Genomic DNA, 14,202 nt, shown 5'->3' with positions numbered 1-14,202 from the left:
ACCACTGACCACTACCCACTACTTTACACTGACCACTACCCTACACTGACCACTACACTGACCACTACTCACTACACTACACTGACCACTACTCACTACACTACACTACACTGACCACTTCTCACTACACTGACCACTACCCACTACTCTACACTGACCACTACCCTACACTGACCACTATACTGACCACTACTCACTACACTACACTGACCACTACTCACTACACTACACTGACCACTACTCACTACACTACACTGACCACTTCTCACTACACTACGCTGCACTGACCACTACACCACACTACCAACTACACTAGACTGACCACTACACTACCATGACCAATACCCACTTCTACCCTGCACTGACCACTACACCAAACTGACCACTACACTAACCTACCCGATTCCTACACTGACCTACCTGTTTCCTATACTGACCAATAACACTGACATACCTGAATCCTACACTGACCACTAAGCTTACCTACCTGTCCACTACACTACACTGCACTGAACACTACCCACTACACTGCACTGACCACTACACCGCACTGTCCACTATACTACCCACTACACTGCACTACCCACTACGCTGTCCACTACACCATGCTGACCACTACACTACACTGTCCACTATTTTATCCACTACTAGGGTTGCCACCTTTTCTTCAAGCCAAACCCGAACATTTTAGTGGTGCAGGGCAGCACGGCACTGCTCTTGCTTAACTCAACCCCTTCACCCGAATGGGGCTGCGCTGCAACCGTGTGCAATGCACATGGCTACAGCACAGTGGCATGGGTTTTTAGGGGTTAAAACAGGTGGTGAGGAGGCAACATAATGCTTCTTCACCCCCTGTAAAATACCTTCAAAACATGATCCACTATGGATCACTCTTCAGAGTGCCCTGCAACTCCGTTTACACTTGTGGTTGGGGGGACAGTAAAAATTAGAGGTTGAGCTGTGTTTTTACTGCTACCCAACCATTCCCCTCAAGCTGAAAAGGCAACAGAGGGGGATGTATACCTGCCACAGCCAAAATGTTTTGCATCACAGTGCAACAAAACATGTCTACACTGTTGGGTTCAGCGAGCAGTATTGACTGCTGAATGTGGCCCATTCAAGTGAATGGGGGCTCCCCGCATCCATGTGCAATGCATTAAATGACGGGGCAATGCTGTGGGGTTTAAACAGGTGGTAAGGAGGTGATATAACACCTCCTCCCTGCCTGACAAATGCAGGAGGCAGGGAGGGGGCAGAGTGACAGGAGGGGGCAGGCAGTGTGACAGGAGGTAGGCAGGATGACAGGAGGGGGCAGGCAGTGTGACAGGAGGGGGCAGGATGACAGGAGGGGGGCAGTCAGTGTGACAGGAGGGGGGCAGGCAGTGTGACAGGAGGGGGCAGGATGACAGGGGGGCAGGCAGTGTGACAGGAGGTAGGCAGGATGGAGGGAGGGGGGCAGGCAGTGTGACAGGAGGGGGGCAGGCAGTGTGACAGGAGGTAGGCAGGATGACGGGAGGGGAGCAGGCAGTGTGACAGAAGGGGGGCAGGCAGTGTGACAGGAGGTAGGCAGGATGAAGGGAGGGGGGCGGGCAGTGTGACAGAAGGGGGCAGGCAGTGTGACAGGAGGTAGGCAGGATGACGGGAGGGGGTTAGGCAGTGTGACAGGAGGTGGGCAGTGTGACAGGAGGGGGGCAGGCAGTGTGACAGGAGGGGGGCAGGCAGTGTGACAGGAGGGGGGCAGGCAGTGTGACAGGAGATGGGCAGGATGACGGGAGGGGGGCAGGCAGTGTGACAGAAGGGGGGCAGGCAGTGTGACAGGAGGTGGGCAGTGTGACAGGAGGGGGGCAGGCAGTGTGACAGGAGGGAGGCAGTGTGACAGGAGGGGGGCAGTGTGACAGGAGGGGGGCAGTGTGAAAGGAGGGGGGGCAGGCAGTGTGACAGGAGGGGGGCAGTGTGACAGGAGGGGGGCAGTGTGACAGGAGGGGGGCAGGCAGTGTGAAAGGAGGTGGACAGTGTGACAGGAGGGGGGCAGGCAGTGTGACAGGAGGGAGGCAGTGTGACAGGAGGGGGGCAGTGTGACAGGAGGGGGGGCAGGCAGTGTGACAGGAGGGGGGCAGTGTGACAGGAGGGGGGCAGTGTGACAGGAGGGGGGCAGGCAGTGTGAAAGGAGGTGGACAGTGTGACAGGAGGGGGGCAGGCAGTGTGACAGGAGGGGGGCAGACAATGTGACAGGAGGTGGGCAGTGTGACAGGAGGGAGGCAGTGTGACAGGAGGGGGGCAGGCAGTGTGACAGGAGGGGGGCAGTGTGACAGGAGGGGGGCAGGCAGTGTGACAGGAGGTGGGAAGTGTGACAGAAGGGGGGCAGGCAGTGTGACAGGAGGTGGGCGGTGTGACAGGAGGGGGGGCGGTGTGACAGGAGGGGGGCAGGCAGTGTGACAGGAGGGGGGCAGTGTGACAGTAGGGGGGCAGGCAGTGTGAAAGGAGGTGGGCAGTGTGACAGGAGGGGGGCGGTGTGACAGGAGGGGGCAGGCAGTGTGACAGGAGGGGGGCAGGCAGTGTGACAGGAGGTGGGCAGGATGACAGGAGGGGGGCAGTGTGACAGGAGGGGGGCAGGCAGTGTGACAGGAGGGGGGCAGGCAGTGTGACAGGAGGGGGGCAGTGTGACAGGAGGGGGGCAGTGTGACAGTAGGGGGCAGTGTGACAGAAGGGGGCAGGCAGAGTGACAGAAGGGGACAGGCAGAGTGACAGCAGGTGGGCAGGATATCAGGAGGACCTGTGGAGTGGACACACTATTCTTTGCAGGACACTGTATTATGCTGACTCCCGATCATCACATATAACACAGAGGTGATAGCAAAGAATCCTAAGAATTCCCCCCTCCTCCCCCCTCCCTCCTCAGTTCAGTTTTTCTTACCCAGCCAAGTATTGTGGATGTAGCTGATTATGCGGCTGGTCTCCTGCATGGTCTGTTCCCGGTCAGCTATCTGTGTGATAAACGACATGCTGATCGGCCGATCATGGAGCTCCCATTCCTGATCCAGCACGTGTCCTCAGTGTCTGCCGGGTACCTCTTCTCCTCCTGTAGGATCCTGTGCATTGCCTGAGAAAGTCAGTAGGATACTATAGAAGCAGCGTCAGGATCGTTTAAATTGTCCGAACTGCTGTATTAGCATAAGAACCTCTGCTTGAAAACCTACTAATGTTCCTGCTCCGGCCCCCAGCTAAACACATGGAGCCTTGAGCCACAGTGCGGTATGGATCATTTGTCCGGGTTCCAGGCGGCAGGAGACCCGGACATGTGATTCAAAAAAACTCTAAACCCGTACTGTCCTGGTGAATCCCGGACAGTTGGCAACCCTACCCACTACACTGCACTACCCACTACACTGTCCACTATAATACCCACTACACTGCACTACCCACTACATTGACCACTCTTACCTATAGTATTCCTATACTGACCACTACACAGCATGACTAACTGCTTGTTTACTCTCTGGCTGGCTGCTTCCTCTCCCCAGACCATGTGCACTCCCCCCAGGCCAGCAACATGACTTGTCTCTGACGAGGGAGTCTCACCTGCATTTTATCTTCCATCCATGATCGATCTGCACTGTTGGAGATCCGCAGGAGAGGAGGAGGAGGAGGAAAAGACAGAGGCGGCAGGTCACAAGGCGAAAACGGGACTCCAGGAGCAACCTGTGCGCATGTGCCACTCGACATCATGGACAGGCCAGCCCTGCCACTGCACATGACCCCATTCGTCCAATCACAGGGCGCTGGCCGTTCTGCCTTAGATTAAACATGGCAGCCGGAGCACGGGGACACAGTATATCGGAATTAGGACAGTGACACACACTGACTTTGAATTGCGCCCCCCAAAATGTTGCGCCCGGTGCCACGGCCCCCCTCGCACCCCCCACGCTACGCCACTGGGTTGGAGGCATTGAAAAACAAAACACTGAGATCTTAATTAAGATTCCATACCACACTCACAACAATATATATATATATATATATATATATATATATATATATATATATATGTGACGTCACACCACTGAGCTCCTCCTCCACCATGCTTATAACTATATACACAGATACATGTGATGTCACAGAGCTGAACCCCTCCTCCTATGATAAGTGTCACCCTGTAATATGTACTATCTGTGTTCCCTCTATAGGACATATATACATACACACATGTGATGTCACAGCACTGAGCCCCTCCCCCTTTGGGGTCGTTGTCCTGCTGCAGAATAAATTTGAGGTCAATCGCACACCTCCCTCATGGTATGGCATGATGGAGAAGTACCTGCCTGTGTTTCTCAGCATTGAGGACACCACTAATCCTGACCAAATCTCCAACTCCATTTGCAGAAATGCAGCTCCAAACTTGCAAGGTACCTCCACCATGCTTCACAGTTACTCTCCAGGCCTTTGCCAACAAACTGCCTCCTGCTACAGCCAAATATTTCACATTTTGACTCCTCAGCCCAGAGCACCTGCTGCCACTTTTCTGCAATCCAGTTCCTATGTTTTCCTAATTGAGTAACTTAGCCTTGTTTCCATGTCGGAGGTTTTTTGACCCCAATTCTTTCATGAAGACCACTTCTGGCCAGACTTCTCTTTACAGTAGATGGGGTTACCTGGGTCCCACTGGTTTCCACCAGTTCTGTGCTGATGGCACTCCTGGACATCTTCCGATGTGGAAGGGAAGTAAGCATGACTTGTCTTTCATCTGCTACACTCAGTTTCCTTGGCCGTCCACTGCGTCTACGCTTCTCAGCATTACCCAATCAATGGTGTCCTCAATGCTGACAAATACAGGCAGATACTTCTCCATCATGCCATACCATCAGGGAGGAGTGCGATTGGCCCCAAATCTATTCTGCAGCAGGACAACCACCCCAAACATCCAGCCAATGTCAACTGTGTAAATAAATAAAAGGAGCCCTGACAGTGATGATTTGGCCCCCACAGAGCCATGATCCCACCATCATGGAGTCTGTCTGGGATGACAGGAAGAGACAGAAGGATTTGAGGCAGCCGACATCCACAGAACATCTTTGCTTATTTCTCCAAGAAGTACATAGAACAACCTACCTGGCAAGTTCCTTTAAAAACTGTGTGCAAGTCTACCTAGAACAGGGATCCTCAAACTATGACCCTCCAGCTGTTGCAGAACTACACGTCCCATGAGGCATTGTAAAACTCTGACATTCACGGACATGACTAGGCATGATGGGAATTGTAGTTCCTGAACAACTGGAGGGCCGTAGTTTGAAGATCCCTGACCTAGAAGAACCGATGCTGGTTTGAAGGCAAAGAGGGGTCACACCAAATATTGATTGGATTTGGTTTTCTCTTCTGTTCATTTAATTTCCATTTTGTTAATTGCTAAAAATAAACTATTAACACTTCTATTTCGGAAAGCATTCTTCATTTACAGCATTTTGTACATGTGGAAATGCCTTCTAAAAAACCAAAAGCCACAACGTAACTCATTAGAACTCAAATTATCACAATCAAGATATGATGAAACCCAGAATGAGATCCTACATCAAAACTTCCGACCGCTGACCACAACGCAAGTTTTTCTCCGAGTCTTCACATCCAGCATGAAGAGTATCTGCCGCTCTGAGCTCCTCCACCTCTTATCATTGCTGTCAGCGGTTTCTTACCTCCCCACTTCCTGATTTTTACTTTTTTCACTATCAGACTTTCTCTTCCTCTTTTCCTTTATTCGGATATCTTACAAAACCTCTCTCTGTCCTTCTGATCATGTGTTTCCCATATTGGGGAAAGCAGGGCTTTCTTTCTCAGGAACTCACCCTCCCCGACCAACCAACCGCCCCCCAACCCCGCCTTTCCTCAGGGAATGAAAGTAAAGAAGGAAAGAGGCACCAAATAGTCTACACCATTGGGGACTCTAGGAACAATATATAGGGGGCACGTAAGATAACACAGTCAAACCTGAAATAATTTTCACCAATAAATCATACCACTGACAAAACGAAATAAGTATATACCCTGTATATATACTCACTGGCCACTTTATTAGGTAGACCTTGCTAGTAGAGGGTTGTACCCCTTTTGCCTTCATTTTTCAAGGCATAGATACAACAAGGTGTTGGAAACGTTCCTCGGAGATTTTGATCCATAGGGACATGATGGCATCACGCAGTTGCTGCAGATTTGTCAGCTGCACATCCATGATGCAAAACTCTGATGTAAGGGAGTCTCTGGTCACCACAGCCCCCTCCTTACACAAGAGTCCACAGAGACAGCAGAACTATTACAGACCTAGATGACACTGAGGAGGCACTGGTGGACATAGATTGGCAGCACTGGTGGGCACAGATTGGCAGCACTGGTGGGCATAGATTGGCAGCACTGGTGGACACTGGTGGGACTGCACGGATAATCAGGACACTGATAATCAGTGTCCTGATTATCCGTGTACATGTCCATTTTAGAGATGCCAGTTAGCTCTCCTCTCTGATTCTCAGCTTGAGGAAATGAGTGCTGACCAACGGCATTTGCTCTTCCATGATCAGCTGTGATTTCTATGAGTAAGCATCTTTGGATGTGAAACGCGTTAGCCATTTGATTCCCGTTGTGTCCACTTTTTGTATTTTGTCTGCAGTTTTGGATTTTATCTACAATTCAATAAAGATGCTTTTTCATGGAGTGCGGCAGTCCAGGACTTTTCTATTTCCACAGACTTGTGCATAGCCAGCACCCAACATTGCGCAGTGGGGCGTCAGTACTAACGAAAGCACGGAGACTTCCAGAGCGGCATTTCCTTTTCATCAGCTGTGATTGGACACAGCTGATCACATGGTAAAGAGCTGTTGGCTGGCTCTTTACCTCAATCTGTGATCGGCACTCTCTGGAGGACACTGCGATTACAGAGCATACCGCCCGCGCCTAGCAGCAGGTGCATAGCGGACGCGATCTCGGAACGCCATCAAATGTCACCGTCCCAGAACTAGACGACCGCGCTGTAGCCATCATTCGGCTATAGCGAGGTAGACAAGTGGTTAACACATGAATGTAACCAATAGGTACCCATGTCCCAGGATGTAAAAAAAAAAAAACATAACCGAAGTTCTGGAAACAGAGGTGAAAGAAGTGACTGTGGGGGGAGGGGAAGAAGAAGAACGTAGAGATGAGATTAATATACAGTAGCTGTTCCTCCTCAGTCAGTGGTGCCTCCAGTGCCGGACCCCCCCCCCCCTCCGCCACCTACTGCCTTCCCCCATTCATCCGTAGACTGCATATATCAGACGGAGCCAAGGGTCTCAGATCTTATTGAACAATCTTGTTAGATGCTAGCCAGTTTCTCATGGAGATAACTTCAGGAGAGTTTGTTTTGATCTGTAGAGGGTATAGCCTGAAAACATTTGATTTTGGCCCCATTCACCCAAAAACAAAACTTCATGCAGCAAATGCATTTAGGTCCTTAGGCTTGATTCACATCTATGCATGTTGCTTTTGAGAGTTTTTGGAGTTTTTTTTGTGATGCTTGCCACGTTTTTGAACAGCGTTTTTGTAGCGTTTTTACAGCGTTTTGTGGCGTTTTTGCCGCGTTTTGCGTTTTTTTTTTTTTACAGTTTTTTTTTAGACTGTATACAGTTTAAAAAAAAAAACGCCAAAAATGCAAAATGCATCAAAAACGCTGCAAAAATGCTGCAAAAACGCTGCACTTGCGTTTTTGATGCTGGTCCATTGAATTCTATTACATGCAAAACGCTGCATTTTGCATGAAAAAAAGTCCCTGACCCTTTCCAAAAATGCAGAGGTACAAAAAGGCATTGATGTGAACATGTTCCATAGGAACCCGTGTTAAAAAATTCCCATGCATTTCTGCAAAATGCAAAATGCATCAAAAAACGCGCTAGTGTGAATGGAGCCTTACAGTGTTTTGTTTCATGACAATTTCCTCCTGAAGATATGCAGTTCACAAACGTGGGGAGGGAGCAGCACAGTGCAGCGGCATTAAGCAAAAAAATGGGTAGTGGGCGCTGGGCGCTGCTAAATAGTATGAGATTTAAATTGTTAGTCCATCGATAAGTCCTTGAAGTGGATACTCAATTTTTATTAACTAATTCAATCCTTTTTATACAATTATTGGATGTTGGCATAGTGGGGGTCCTCCCTTTCTATGTGTTCATAAGGAGTTCATAAAAATCCCATAGGAAGGGTGTTGTACTTCTGTCGGCATCTCCACCTGAGACAGGAACAAATCTCTCAAATTACAAAAAGGAACACAAGGGGGCGCCAGCTAAGTGCAGCATCAATGGGTTTATTGTGATTAAAAAGCCAAATGCAAACTCACAGAGTCTATAGAAAACCAAAGAGCTTATCTGCAGCCATGTCACATTGGATGGAAGCCGTTGTTAGTGAGGAAACCAAGTCCAGTGTTCCTAGAAGTGAGGAGAACCACTGTGAGACACGGGGACGGGCTAATTGCTATGGTAAGCCTATGGTAACACCTCTCAGAACTCCTATAGAATACTCACCCCACTCCTGTTAAATAGAGCTTGCCTGTCTATGATTTTCAATGTTTTGAGAAAGGAGCCAATAGGAGTTCCGAAAACACATTACCATAGCAACCATCGCTCCCCAGCTGTGACATCACATCCTGCCTTGTGTCCCACTTCCTGGAACATTGGACTTGGTTTCTTCACTGACAACACGCTATTTGCTGTTACAAGTGGCTGCCTTTCCGGTGGACGGCTTTCATCCAGTGTGGCATGGTTTCAGATGAGCTCTTAGATTTTTTTTATTTCTGTGAGTTTGCATTTGGCTTTTTAATTCCAATAAACCCATTAATGCTGCACTTAGCTGGTGCCCCCTTGTGTTTCCTTTTTATCATCCTGAAATATGTACTGTTTGAGCTCCCTCTATAGGACATACAGATACATATGATGAGTGTGCAGCCCTTCTCCTGAACCATAACGAGCCACACGCCCTTAATATGGGAAGGTGCCTTTGCCAGGAGGCACCTTGTCTCCATGACGATGATGAGAAGGGCCTCTTCCTCACAACTAGGGATGGGCCGAACAGACCCCTGTTCAGTTCTCACCAGAACTTTCAAACACCACGAAAGTTCGGACCCAATTAACGAACCCCATTAAAATCAATGGGACCCGAACTTCAAAAATCAAAAGTGCCCATTTTGAAGGCCTATATGCAAGTAATTGGGCATACACTGGTTATAGGGGTCCGGGTCCTGCCCTGGGGGACATGTATCAATAAAAATAAAGTTTGTGAAAAACGTCATTTTTAAGTGAGCGGTGATTTTTTGATTTTTAAAGTGAAAGCATAAAAATGAAAAATTCCTTCCAATATAGTGCCTTGGGGGTCCCCTTAGTCTACCTGTAAAGTAGCAGATCTGTACCATGTCTAGAATCTGCTGCAGCAATAATTGCATTTATAAAGCCCAAAAAAATGACATTTAACCTGCAAGCTGCCTTTATTTTGCTCAACAACATCTGGGGAGCCAGTGTGTATGATGAGGACACAATGTAGTGCACTGGGAACAAGATTAGAGATTTTTTGGATACATTCTGGTGTCACTTTGACTTTGGATAGTAGTAACGGGTACGTAAAAATTGGTCTTTGGGTGTCGGTTGCGCCTTCCCACCGTAACCCTATAGAGGTAATCTTGATGAAAGCAAGAATTGGCCCTTCTGTAAAAAATTGCAATGATATGCACCTGTTAAACAGGTACTGAAAAATTGGTCTTTGGGTGTTAATTGTGCCTATGAAACCTATACCAAAAACATTCTTCCAGATGAAATGATTGAACACCCTCAAAGCTAGGCAGCCTCAAAGTCCTGCAGAGATTCCACATCCCAAAAAGACTTAAACAGTGACATCGGCATCAGGGGCTTCATAGCTGGTAATCCAGGACTGATTCATTTTTATAAAAGTCAAACGGTCCACGGAGTCTGTGGACAGACGCGTTCTATAATCAGTAACGAAACCTCCTGCAGCACTGAATGCCCGTTCTGAAACCACGCTGGATAGCACGGGCAAACTCACTAAACAGAGGAAATGATGACCTGCCTGAGGACTGACCACCACGTCCACCTTTACCTGTGGACACATTTGTTGCTGGCCCCCTTACAGACAGTACCAATGGAACATCTGCCTCTCTTTATTGTCCTCCATTATTGGGAGGGAGGGGGCGGTGCTTATAAGCAAATGTAAAGGAGAAGTTGAAATCTGTATGTAGATGCACTTTAATCAATGTAAAGAGGTGTTTGGTGCACTTTAATTTGAGTACTCACACTACACAGACACACTCCACTGATACACTATAATATACTGCAATATAATGCGCCAAACGTACAGTGATGCACAGAACTATATGGCGTTAAACTGGCAGTAACGCACACAAAACTATATGGCGTTAAACTGGCAGTAACACACACAAAACTATATGGCGTTAAACTGGCAGTAACACACACAGAACTATATGGCATTAAACTGGCAGTAATGCACGCAAGACTATATAGCGTTAAACTGGCAGTAATGCACCCAAAACAATATGGCGTTAAACTGGCAGTAACGCACACAAATAAATGGTGTTCAACCATCACTACACTGACGCTATCTGAACTGTCCCTACTCTAGCTATACACTAATGTGAAGATTACTGACACGGTCTCACTACACTACATGAAACTATCTGGGCTGTCCCTACTCTAGCTGCACACTATGAAAAGCTGAATGATGGTCCTCACTACACTCACACTATCCCTAGACTGACACTAAACTAATATTCTACACTGACAATTGAAGCAAAATAGCACAGTATAGCACACTAAGTGATAGCACTGAACAGAGCCACGTTTTCTCTCTCTCCACACCAAAATCACACTGAAAATGGCTGCCATTGAAAGAATACTTTTATACTGTGGGGCGGGAATGAGCCATGATTGGATAAAGTCATGATGACAGTGTCCAATCATGACTCTGACAGTGCTCTGTGCCCTGATTGGCTGAATCTTTCACTGCTTCAGCCAATCAGGGCTTGCAATGCACTGTTCAGCACCACATGACCTGTTTGTTTGGCTGTTCGTCGAACATCCGAACAGCAAAAGTTTGGACCGAACTTATGCTCGGGCCGAAACGTTCGCCCATCCCTTATCACAACCTTTGCCTGGCAGGTGCTGGGGTCTGTAGGCAAGGAGCTTATTGAAAGCTTGAAGCCCCCCCATGATTTGAATGGGCAAGGGGTACATACTCATTCACAAAAAATATTGTGACCTAGAAATGAAGGCACCCAAATGTTTGACAAGTCCTTGTCAAGAATGAAAATCCCTAAAAAGGTCCTTTGTAAATCCATTGTCAATCACAATTTCCCTCCACCTGCTGACTTAATAACCTGACGGTGTACACAACTGATCCTGATGGTACTGATCGATGAATGACAGCTCCCCGACCTCTCTACAGTCATATAAGGGAAAGGGGTGAGGATGGTAGTGACATCACTGACCAAACATGGCCAAGAGCTGTAATTCTGACCATGAATAACCTACATCTGTCTGTACATGAACAGCAGTACACGGTATATGTGGGAATGATTAAGAAGCCAAAAGCCACAACGTAGCTCATTAGAACTCAGATTATCACAACCAAGATATGATGAAACCTAGAATGAGATCATCTTACATCAAAACTTCCAACCGCTGACCACAGGATGAGTCTTCTCCGAGTCTTCACCATCCAGCATGAAGAGTATCTGCCGCTCTGAGCTCTTCCACTTCTTATCATTGCTGTCAGCGGTTTGTTAACTCCCCACTTCCTGATTTTTACTTTCTTACTATACGACTTTCTCTTCCTCTTTTTTCCTTAACTACTTGCCTACCGGGCACTTTTACCCCCTTCCTGCCCAGGCCAATTTTCAGCTTTCAGTGCTGTCACACTTTGAATGACAATTGCGCGGTCATACAACACTGTACTTATATGACATTTCTATCATTTTTTTACTCAAATAGAGCTTTCTTTTGGTGGTATTTAATCACTACTGGTGTTTTTTATTTTTTGCTAAACAAACAAAAAATATAGAATATTTTGAAAAAAAAACAAAGTTTTTCATATTTTGTTATAACATTTTGCAAATAGGTAATTTTTCTCCTTCACTGATGTGCACTGATGAGGCTGCACTGATAAGCGGCACTAATGGGCACTGATAGGTTGCACTGATGGGCACTGATGAATCGGCACTGCTGAGGCTGCACTAGTGGGTGTCACTAATGGTCACTGATAGGTGGCACTGATGGGCAATGATAGGCAGCACAGATAGGTGGCACTGATAGGTGGCACTGATGGGCACTATTAGGCAGCACTAAGGGGCACTGATAGGCACTGGTAGGCGGCACTGATAGGCATCAGTGATGATGAGGCACTAATTGGCAGCACTGATGATGAGGCACTAATTGGCAGCACTGGTGGTCACTGATATGTGGCACTGATGGGCACTGATAGATGGCACTGATTAGCTGCACATGTGGGCACTAAGGGGACCAATGTCCCTCTAATCCCTCTAACAGAAACCACAGCTTTTTTTTTCCTTCACCCATACAGTGTGAAGAAAAAAAAATGATACCCGGAATCTGTTTATTTCCGTGATTAGCTGTCATTGGCTGACAGCTGATCACGTGGTAAAGGACCTGCTGTGATTGGCCCTTTAGCCGAAATGTGATCAGCTGAGTCTCACGGACTTGGCAATCACAGAGCGCGCTGCCCACATGCACCAGGGGGTGCGTGGGGAGTGCGAGAACGGGAGGACATCCATGGATGCCATCACAGCAATTAAGCCGTCTTTCAGCACGTGGTATGATATCTTACAAAGCTTCACTATGCCCTTCTGACACTGGGAAAGTGAAGATGTATGATTATATTAAATTACCCAGGACATTCACTGAGGACCCCAACTAACAGTCCCCTGAAGATTCTAACTATCAGTCCCCTGATGACTCCAACTATGAGTCCCCTGAGGATTCCAACTATCAGTCCCCTGAGGATTCCAACTGTCAGTCCCCTGAGGACCCCAACTATGAGTCCCCTGAGGATTCCAACTATCAGTCCCCTGAGAATTCCAACTGTCAGTCCCCTGAGGACCCCAACTATTAGTCCCCTGAGGATTCCAACTATCAGTCCCCTGAGGATTCCAACTATCGGTCCCATAAGGACCCCAACTATGAGTCCCCTGAGAAGTCCAACTATCAGTCCCCTGAGGACCCAAACCATCAGTCTCCTGAGGACCCCAACTATCAATTCCCTGAGGAGTCCAACTATGAGTCCCCTGAGGAGTCCAACTATCAGTCCCCTGAGGAGCCCAACTATCATTCCCCTGAGAATTCCAGCTATCATTCCCCTGAGGACTCCTACTATCAGTCCCCTGAGGGCTCCAACTATCAGACTCCTGAGGACCCCAACTATAAGTCCCCTGAGGACCCCAACTATCAATCCTCTAAGGAGTCCAACTATGAGTACCTTGAGGAGTCCAGCTATCAGTCCCCTGAGGATTCCAACTATCAGTCCCCTGAGGACTCCAACTATCAGTCCCCTGAGGACCTCAACTATAAGTCCCATGAGGAGTCCAACTATGAGTCCCCTGAGGAGTCCAACTATCAGTCCCCTGAGGATTCCAACTATTAGTCCCCTGAGAATTCCAACTATCAGTCCCCTGAGGACATCTACTATCAGTCCCCTGAGGACCCCAACTATCAATACCCTAAGGAGTCCAACTATGAGTCCCCTGAGGAGTCCAACTATCAGTCCCCTGAGGATTCCAACTATAAGTCCCCTGAGGACCCCAACTATCAATCCCCTAAGGAGTCCAACTATGAGTCCCCTGAGGAGTTCAACTATCAGTCCCCTGAAGATTCCAACTATCAGTCCCCTGAGGATCCCAACTATCAGTCCCCTGAGGACCCCAACTATCAATCCCCTGAGGAGTGCAACTATGAGTCCCCTGAGGACTCCAACTATCCGTCCCCTGAGGACCCCAACTATAAGTCTCCTGAGGACCCCAACTATCAGTCCTCTGAAAAAACAGTACACAGAACCATCTAAAGTTCCCCCAAAATACATGGCAGACCTAAAAGGAAAAAAGGCTAAAAGAGAAAAACGAATGCAGCCACCGCATCTTAGAATTGGAATAGAAAGCAAATCTTC

The sequence above is a fragment of the Aquarana catesbeiana genome, linkage group LG01 (assembly GCF_042186555.1).
Source record: "Aquarana catesbeiana isolate 2022-GZ linkage group LG01, ASM4218655v1, whole genome shotgun sequence".
In the NCBI taxonomy this organism is placed as follows: domain Eukaryota; kingdom Metazoa; phylum Chordata; class Amphibia; order Anura; family Ranidae; genus Aquarana; species Aquarana catesbeiana.
The sequence above is the reverse complement of the archived record's forward strand: the minus strand, read 5'-3'. Positions refer to the sequence as shown.